The 9439-nt window shown below is 50.4% G+C and overlaps 1 pseudogene; it reads right to left on the bottom strand.

Moving 5' to 3' along the window:
• Positions 1–6475: 6475 nt before the first annotated feature.
• Positions 6476–8719, bottom strand: LOC144116468 (cullin-3 pseudogene; annotated as a pseudogene).
• Positions 8720–9439: the final 720 nt, after the last annotated feature.

The raw sequence follows: 9439 nt of genomic DNA, 5'->3' as shown, positions 1-9439 counted from the left end.
CGCCAAAAAATTCAGCACTGGCCAACAGCAATGATGAACTGCTGCTGCATCATCACCTGTGTGATGTTTGTGACAAGCTTGTTGGATGTGAACGTGGCCATGAATGGTATTCGCCGAGCAGTGGCCCTCAGGGCGTGGCACCAGTGGATACCTGAAGACGATTACTGTTTGCCCGCGCCTCGCATTCAACCGAATGCTTTGGCGTTAATTATTTATATCTGAATTTCACACGTAGTTGGACTCGCAAATATTACAGCGTACAAAGGTACCGTCGGAAGAGCACCCTTTTTCATTTTTTTAGGGAGGGGGTGGGGGAATTACCGTCTGCTCAAATTTAATGTCACTAATATTTTGAGCTTATTTCCTAAACAGGTGCCGTGGTGGCACTGTAAGCAATGCATTTACTGGGCAGAAGTTTATTTTATGTTGTGTTGGCACAGGGTAATTATTGTCATTGTATGTGGTACCAAACACGTAATTGTACTCTCTTTGAAGAATGTCTAATGAGGTAATAAATTACTGAGCAGCGAGTATACACAGTGGTAAATGCGACGAACGTTACTGAATTACTTCACACTTGTCATGTTCTGTTGTCGTTAGTGATTACGTATGCCTTGGTGTCCGCTGCTTTCCAGTGTAGGGGTCGAGAGGCATGTCGAGCTCCACTTAGCAGCTTTTTTTCCTTCCACTCTCTACTGGCCAACGTGGTAAAATAAACTCAACATAATGCGTGATTGCTCAGACCTAGATTAGACTACCATTTCACTTATTTACTCTCAGGGCCAATTGGCATCGAAGAGAGGAGAGCGACTAACATAAATACATGTGTAGGCAGATTAATTAAAATGATTATACATAGCAGACTTGAAGGCATTGGATGCAGTCGTGGACATGACGAAGGCAGAGAAGATGTGACAGCTGGAAACGTAGAAAAGTGGAGATCTGCGTGAGTTTGTACGCGACTTAAGGTGAGCGCTAGCAAAAAATTAAGAAGGCGCAGAAGACTGAGGCCAGAGTTAAAACTGTAGCTTAACAGAGGAAAGCACCTCCCAGCAAACCAAAATGTGCACATGCAAGCAGTTATGTGAACACAGAACATAGAAAATGAAACTCCTTTTTGGACAGAAGGAAAGCTAAGGCACATTGCTTATTGTGATGTTGCTTAAAAAGTGGGTGTCTAGTTGTTGCCCTTCATATCTGGTCCTTCCACACCCAGCAACTGAAACGCCATCAAAAAGGAGCATCTCCAATCACTCTAATTACATGGGAGGTACACATCGCCAGATGTCAGAGGCTTGGCGTCTCATCTTGCAGACTAGCTAGTTTGGCAGATTTAAACTTTACCGCATGTAAGAGGCATGCGGTAGCCTTGAAGGGGAGTATTTCATAAGTGTTACAGCATATTGTACAGTCTGGCATGCTTCATTATTTACATCACAGTAATATGCTAGCACAGGCTGGAAAGTTTGTAAGTGAACAGAAAAAAACAATGTTCATGCCATATCTTAGCCACATTCTTAGTATTGTATAAAAAGTGCAAATAAGGAATTCCTCATTTCTTTGTCAGCTTTTTCTTTCTGTGCATTGATTTTTTGCAAGTTAGCAAGGTTCTACAGTCTTGTGTGCCTATCGGCTGGCCCCTTGTTTGTCAAATGTACCGAGTACACAATGGGTCGTGTCAGTGCAAGCTAAGTAAACGATGGATAGAAAATTTGTGCTTTCAGAGTATTTCCAGAAAAAACTGCTGTTATTTCCTACTCAGGATGGGGGAACAGCATCGATGGTGCACATCCTCCTTGTCACTGCAGCAATTATGGCTGCTCGCTGCTTTTTCGTGGCGTTTCATTTATCTGCAGGAAGAGCAGGCATGAATGGGCGGCAATAGGTACCTACTAAATTAAACATTGCATTGAGCAATATGCTGTTGTGTCGGTGCTTTTGTTATCCATGATGGAGTTGGTGTTTTTGATTAATGGTTGTGTAGCAAAGATGTAACTGCTACATTGCACTGCATTCACAGATTTGTTTGCCCATGCTTTTGGTTTACTCAGTTTTTTATTTCCTTACCAAATGGCAGATGGAAATTCAGCTTTGAACTCGTGCACTTTCATCATGTTTGCAATGTACTTTCAGCTGGTGTTCAGTTTCACTTTGGAGAAGTTGTCCAACCATTGCCTGTGTCTAAATGTTTTCTAACAGTTGACCTCATTACGCAGCATTTCTCACAGAAAGCAAATGTTGCAGTAACATTTTTATTAAATGTTACTCTATTATGTGGCTAGCAATGTAGCGAAAGATATTTTCATCAAGTCAGCTTTTAACATTATAGCAAATTAAGGCCTTTGTTATTTAACGTTGCTCACAATTTGTACCAATCACTCAACCTTGAAGCAACGTAATGCGTTATCACCCTTCCTCGGCTCTTCATTGTGTTAATCACATTAGACATGCTCACGGTCGTTCGCCGTGCTAGTTTGCGGACATTGTTGGCTAAGAGTAAACCAGACAAATAAAAAATCGGACGTCATGTGATGCCTATAGTCTGCGGGCCAGCAGTTCATCGTGTAAAAGTGGCGTCACATCATAAGCATCTTCTGTTTTTGCTGCCTTTAAGCAAGTTATTAGTGCGGTTGGTGCAGCACATAGTCGATGGGGTCAACCGTCCTGTCGTGTTAAGTTTTTCTCCCTTAAATTGAATGTTTAGTATTTTTCCCTGCAACGACTACAGAGGAACACGGACGTTTCCTTCAATACTGGACTGAATATACGGTCATTACCTACGTTTCATTGAAAGCAGAAGTGGTTCTGTATTTAAAACGTACATAGTCTACGTTATAGGTACGGAATTTTTTTACAGTGCAAACCCGTAACCCGTATGCTGATATCATTGCAGCCCACAGAATGGGTAGGACTCATTCCGTTCTGATCACCTTTGCGCACGGACCAGTCCCGCATACCATACGCTACATGAGTGTAGTGTACAGATCCACGCCGTGCAAGGGAAGTCCAGACGCGTGCACGAACTGTCGTCGGCCGGGCCATAGGTATGACATGTGCCCGCACCCCAAGACTGGTCTCTGCCCGCGGTGCGGAGACAAGCATGTACCGCAAGATGTGCCCTCCTGCACCCCGACCTGCATTCTCTGTGGAGGCCAGCACCTCACGGGCACCGGCTCGTGCATGGCTAGAAATCGCACCGCCCAACAACGCAACCGATCGCCCCAGAAGGCAATGCCCCCTAAAAAGGATGACTTTCCTCCGCTGCAAACTAACAAGAACGACTTTCCTCCGCTGAAAACGACCCTCCCGTCTACTGCAACATGGGCCTCCAAGGCTGCCGGGACGAACACCAGGACCTCCCAGGACCCGGACGTGAAGGCTCTGCGAGAGGAGGTAAAGCAGCTCAGGGCAGCCCTCTCTACCGCCACCTCTGCAGAGGAGACCGCCATCGCCCTAGCCCTTGCACATTCGGACGCCCAATACATCTTCAGCGTGGCCGCCGCAGCAAGGGAGCAGCTGTCGCGGGCCACTGAGCCGTCGGTGTACACGAGGAGATGGTCCTGGAGCTCCTCGTGTATGACGGCTCTGGCCAGCTGCTGCACAGCGCAGAGGGGTGTGCTCCGCGGGAAAGCGGAGCACACCCCTCTGCGCTGTGCAGCAGCTGGCCAGAGCCGTCATACACGAGGAGCTCCAGGACCATCTCCTCGTGTACACCGACGGCTCAGTGGCCCGCGACAGCTGCTCCCTTGCTGCGGCGGCCACCATCCCCGCCCTGCGACTGCACAGCCAGCAACACGCAACCTTCCTGGGCTCCTCCACCACGGCGGAGTTGATGGGGATCCGGCTCGGGCTGGACCTGCTGCTCACCCTCGGCCCTCCGCCGCCCAGGAGTGCTCTGCTGTGCGACTCCCGCGCCGCCCTCAGCCGCCTGCAATCTAACGGCCGCGGTACCCCACTAGTGCGGGAAATTCGCTCGCGCATCGAGCGCCTCGCGCAGAGAGGCTGTGCCGTGCGTGCACAGTGGGTGCCCGGTCACTGCGGCATCGCCGGCAACGAAGAAGCTGACGACCTCGCGACCGCTGCACACCAACTACCTGCCAGCGATCTGCCCCTTGCGCTGGAGGACGTGCGTGCGGCCATTCACGACCATCTCCGAAAGCAGCACCCCGACCCACGCATCGCGGGAGGTGAGCGCATCGACAGTGTCACCGGCTGTCGCGCACTTACACGGTCGCAACGTGCAATGATCCTCCGCGCGCGCATCGGCTGCGTGTGGCCCGGGGAACGACGGGTGCGTCACGGAATCGCGACGAGTGATGTGTGTGACGGATGCGGTGCAGTGGAAACACTAGAACATTTGCTCCTTCGCTGCTCCGCGTTCGCCGATGCTCGTCGCGATATGCTCGCGGCCTATAGGGCGCAGGACATACTACCAGACTCCATCAAGACGCTATTGTGGCCGCAGGGCAGTGCGCGCACTCGTGAGCGAACTTTGGTGAGCCTCTGTGCATTCCTCGAACACACGGGCTTGACGTCCCGTCTGTTCTCCGTCAGGTAGTTACACGCAGTGACCGAACGCTCCGCGAGTTCTACCTTGAACGATTAATAACTGGACGCCCCACTCCAGTTGTAACCTACACAGTGCTGTGCGCGTGTGTGTGATTTAATTTCTCTAAACTGAACTAATCACGCGCACAACCTGGACACATTACTTATTGTGTAAATAGTTTGTACATATTACTTCTCCCCCTGTCCTCTACTCCTGTCCCCTCACCTCTTTCATTTCATTTCTCCATTCTGCCTGCTGTCCTTTATTTCCGCTGCCCCAGCTCAGGTGCTTCAGTATCGATGGCAGATGCCGGGGCTAGCAAAAAGCTTTTCCTTCCTTTTTACTATTATTTTTAATAAAACCACTACCACCACTCCAAAGCGGCTCTGTCCAACTTTGCCAGGGGCAGGATTCACGCCCCTGCCTGGCAATTGTTGAACACCCCTACCCAAAATTTACCGCGCAGGGTAGAGCTTCAGTGGGTGCCGGCTCACTCTGGGAATCCTTTAAACGAGGCTGCCGATAAATTGGCCCGAGGTCTGATTTGCCGGGCTCAGGACAGTCTCGATCCAGGATTCTCGAGGGAGCGGGCGCACACCTTTGCGGAGCTCACGCAAATACCCCGTTTGGACCGTCGGACTTACCCTCCTCCCCACCCCTCTCTTACGCACTCCCAACAGATCCTCTTCAGACGCCTCCAGACCCGCTCTCTGTCATCCCCTCAGCTTTTATCCCCCTATTGCGGCACATCCCCTGCATGCTCTCTATGTGGTGACCCCCACGCCACACTCTCCCATATCCTTTTCGGCTGCCCTGCTGACCCTCCTCCGCGGGGACAGCACGCCATCTCGAGCTGGGAGGACTGGGAGGTCCTGCTTATGTCTGCAGACCCAACATCGCAGCTTGCTGCGGTGACTCGGGCTGCCGACGTCATGTCCCGGCATGACCTACTTGATGCAGTGCGGGACCGCGCAGTGGCCCAGGGACCCAGCTGGGTCTACATAAAACTCACTTGCTGAATAAAGTTTTTCTCTCTGTCTGTCTGTCTGTCTGTCTGTCTGTTAAAGAACTCCAGGTAGTCGAAATTTCCGGAGACCTTCACTACGGCGTCCCTCATTGCATGAGTCGCTTTGAGACGTTAAACCCGCATAAACTAAACCAAAACACCATTCTGTAGACCTGCCTGTTTGTGCGTCTGGCTGTGATAATAAAGGGAACAGTAAATTTGCACAAAAAAAGAAGAAATTTTGTTGCTACTTCTACACTGAAGTGGAAAATGTCTCATGGCCATTACGCATCCCGAACAAAACTACACAGAAAAAAGGGGAAGTTTTCTTTCCTCTAATTCTTATGGAATACGAACTGAACGCAAATAATATTCGTATTCTCTTTCATGTTGGAGCCGCCTGCACTCATATGCACGCAGTAACACTAAGAACTGCACCTCTATTCTACTTCTTCCATTTTTCTGCGTTCATAAGCGGAATAAGTGCAAAGTATTCGTCATGAGAATATAATGCCGATAATTAAGTGCGGCATGAATGTGTGACGCTCATCACAACGCTGCTTCCGCGTAGCCAGCTGCTACGGTTTATGGGGGTCTAACATCCCAAAGCGACTCGGGCTATGAGGGACGCCGTAGTGATGGGCTCCGAAAATTTCGACCACCTGGGGTTCTTTACGTGCACTCTCATCACACAGTAAACGGGCCTCTAGAATTTCGCCTCCATTGAAATTCGACCGCCGCGGCCGGGATCGAACCCGCGTCTTTCAGGTCAGCAGCCGAGCGCAATAACCACTGAGCCACTGCGGCGGCTCCCACCCAGCAGCTACAAGGAAATATAAAAGGCTGTGGCGCAAACCTGGGGAATTTATTTTTGGAAGGAGATTTTGCTTGAAGACGGAGACCAGCTCGCGCTACGAGCGCCACTCGCCCTTTCATGGCACGTAGGTGTACACGTCCTCGTCATCGAGAGCCCTCTTTATGTACTCTCGTTTCTCCATGGCCTCGATCCTTTTCTTGATCTCATGGGGGCTAGGGATGAACCCTATGCGCAGCAAGCTGATAACCTCAGGGACGAACTCGTTGTAGGAGAGCTTCCGGTGTTTCTTCATCACTCGCACAATGGCGGCGTCCAATTGAAACCTTAGTTCTCCACTGATCACGTTTCCTGCCACCGCCTCGTTCCTATTCGCCTCGTTCTTCCTCTGGGCGGCGAGCAACACGATCTTCACCTGGCGAGATTCAGGAGCGAAAGAGTGATTCACTGCAAAGACCTGGCCTCGTTTGATGTCATTTGCCTCAGGTTCCTTGACGAGCACCCGTTCGTTGGATTTTCCTGCTGACAACGACAGAAGCACGTTCACCAAGTCCTCCTCGGGAATGCCAGTCTTGTAGGCTATGTCCTCGAACGGGATCCTCTCGCGGTCATTGAAGAGCATCAAAACGCACATTTGGTACGTGGATACCAGGATGGTGTACGTGTGTGCGTCACTGGAAGGATGTGGGGACGCAGAATACATGGACAGCTCGTTGTCCTCGTCGAACACACTCAGTTCCGCCGAGCCAAACTGTGGCTGCAGAGTCAGCTTCCGGGCCTTGTGCTTCGCCATGTAGAACAGCCTGAATGTCTCAAAAACACCACGGGGGGCAGCAGGAATCTTGATTTGCTGCGTAACCGCTGGGACAGGCCAAGAGTCCTTGGTCAACAGGCGTACATTCGGGTCTAATTCATGCAAGTCGATTTCACATGAAGCCAAGATGGTCTTAAACTGCGCTGTCATGGTATTGGAGATAGCGACGTCGTTGAGCACGGCCTCAAGTTTTGACGTGAACATGCGGCCGCACTGAGCCTTGAGTTTGAAGATCATGCTTTTTTCGGCATCCTCTGAAACGCCTTCGTTAAGTAGCAGCCGCATGCAGAGGTGCTCCCTGTAGTAGCTCTCGAAAAGGTCTTTGTCTTTCAGGAACCGGAAGATCGCGACCGTTTTGTCGAGGAGCTGCTCTCGCTGGTGGCGAGTCATTTCTTTTATGCTGTTACTCAGTATGTCATCTACAAACAAGGCCAGATCCTCGGGCGACTTACGGTTGAGGCTGAGGAAGTACTCGAAGTTGGCATCGATCATCTGCTTCACCAGGCGCTCGCCATTAAAAGAGCTGTGCAGTAGGTGGTCAAATTGGTCCTTAAGATCCAGAAGCTTCTTTACAATACAGAGTGAGTCTGTCTCGTCACCGTCCTCCGTCATAATTGACCTGCCAAGCTCCCGCACGTACGTGTTCGCACGATCTAAAAATGTTTCCAGGCCGTTCTTAGTGTGACTAAGCAGACGAAACACGCGAGCTAGTCCCTCCACCTGTTTGTGTACCAGCATGTGTACAACTCCCGAGCCTTCCATATCCACGATTTTCTTGACATGGTTTGCGACCAGCTCCTCGTAGACCACATGTCTGATGAGGCGTTGGGTGGAAACACTCAGGCACTCCTTTCCCAGCTCCACCTCTTCGCTGATACGCTGCTCCGCCATGTCGACGTAGGCGATCGCCGTCATTTTAGCAAGGTGCTTCTCACTTTCCAGGGCGTAGAAACTTGCGGTCTGCGCCAGAAATTGGCGCTCGAAGTCTTGCTCGTAGACTGAATTATCAATACCAAGCTTTCCCAGCATCTCACAAGTGTCCTTGATCAGAACCCTGTCGACGTTCTCGCCCATGCTCTCGCGGTTTATCATGTGAAGCAATGCATCCCGAAGCTTATCCCGTATGTCAACGTGGCGGGCTATTTCGTCCCGGAAAATAACCCTGCCCAAGTTGTACACACTATGCTCTTCGTTCTGCGGTACGTACACGGAGTCCATATGCAAGGCAAAGTGGTCCATCACTTTCATCTTGGCCTGATGTTCGTTCCAAGCGCTGTTTAGTGTTTGCAGGAAGGTGTCTTGAGCGGAGGCCACGATCCTTGGCCGCACGTTGTTCACCAGTTGCTCAACTACCGCTTCGCGCAGGCCGCCGTAGAGTGTCGCCCCTTGTCCGTGGAACACCATGGTGTAGGCTCTGCGGTACAGCTCGTCGAATCGCTCACCATCCGAGCAGTTCGCCTGGATACCTTGTATGGCGTTCCACAAGGGCTGCCAGACGTTATCGGGGATGTCATCTTCCCCCGGACGGCGAAACATCGAAACCCACACCTTCTTGGATTTTTTCTTCTCGGGGACTGAGGCTATGGCGTCCGCCGCTTCACGTTCTTTTCGCTGTTTACAGCTCTGCTCGAGCCATCGGCACTTCTTTCTCTTCCGGTATGACTGTTTCGCATGCGCGTGCATGTGCACAAGAACGTGTAGGTACTCTTCCAATGCGGACGTAGTTATGAAACACAAATTAATTCCAGTAATCTAAACATATTAAACTCGGCTGCATTACTGCCAAACAGTTTCAATTAGCGTTACATATTTAATGGAGATCTCATAGTGACGGGATGAGTGGTTTATTGGTGAAAAATTCACAGATTATGTTTACAACATTCGATTCAGAGCGAAAGCACGGGCTTTTGTTTGCCAGCTGATTTTACGAATTTTTCATGCTTGAATGACTAAAATGAGGTACGCACATGATGACTGATTCAGTTTTCTGTCCTTTTTTTTTAGCGGAAAAGCAAATGATTTTTTTGCTCGGGTCTGAACATCTGGATTAGTGCTGCATAGAAGACGGCGATGAGAGGGCAATGCCGCGGGACGGAGCTCTCGCACCAGGCTGTGCATGCGGCGTTGAAGACGACGATGATGAGCACTCGCACTAGGATGTCCCTTGTGGGTGTATGCCATTTTATGAGGCCAACAATAACAACAACGTGTCATTAGCTTCTAAGCCGCCGTGGTGGCTGAGTGGCTATGGCGCTC

Source organism: Amblyomma americanum, chromosome 1 (genome assembly GCF_052857255.1).
Source record: "Amblyomma americanum isolate KBUSLIRL-KWMA chromosome 1, ASM5285725v1, whole genome shotgun sequence".
Taxonomy (NCBI): domain Eukaryota; kingdom Metazoa; phylum Arthropoda; class Arachnida; order Ixodida; family Ixodidae; genus Amblyomma; species Amblyomma americanum.
The sequence above is the reverse complement of the archived record's forward strand: the minus strand, read 5'-3'. Positions and strand labels throughout refer to the sequence as shown.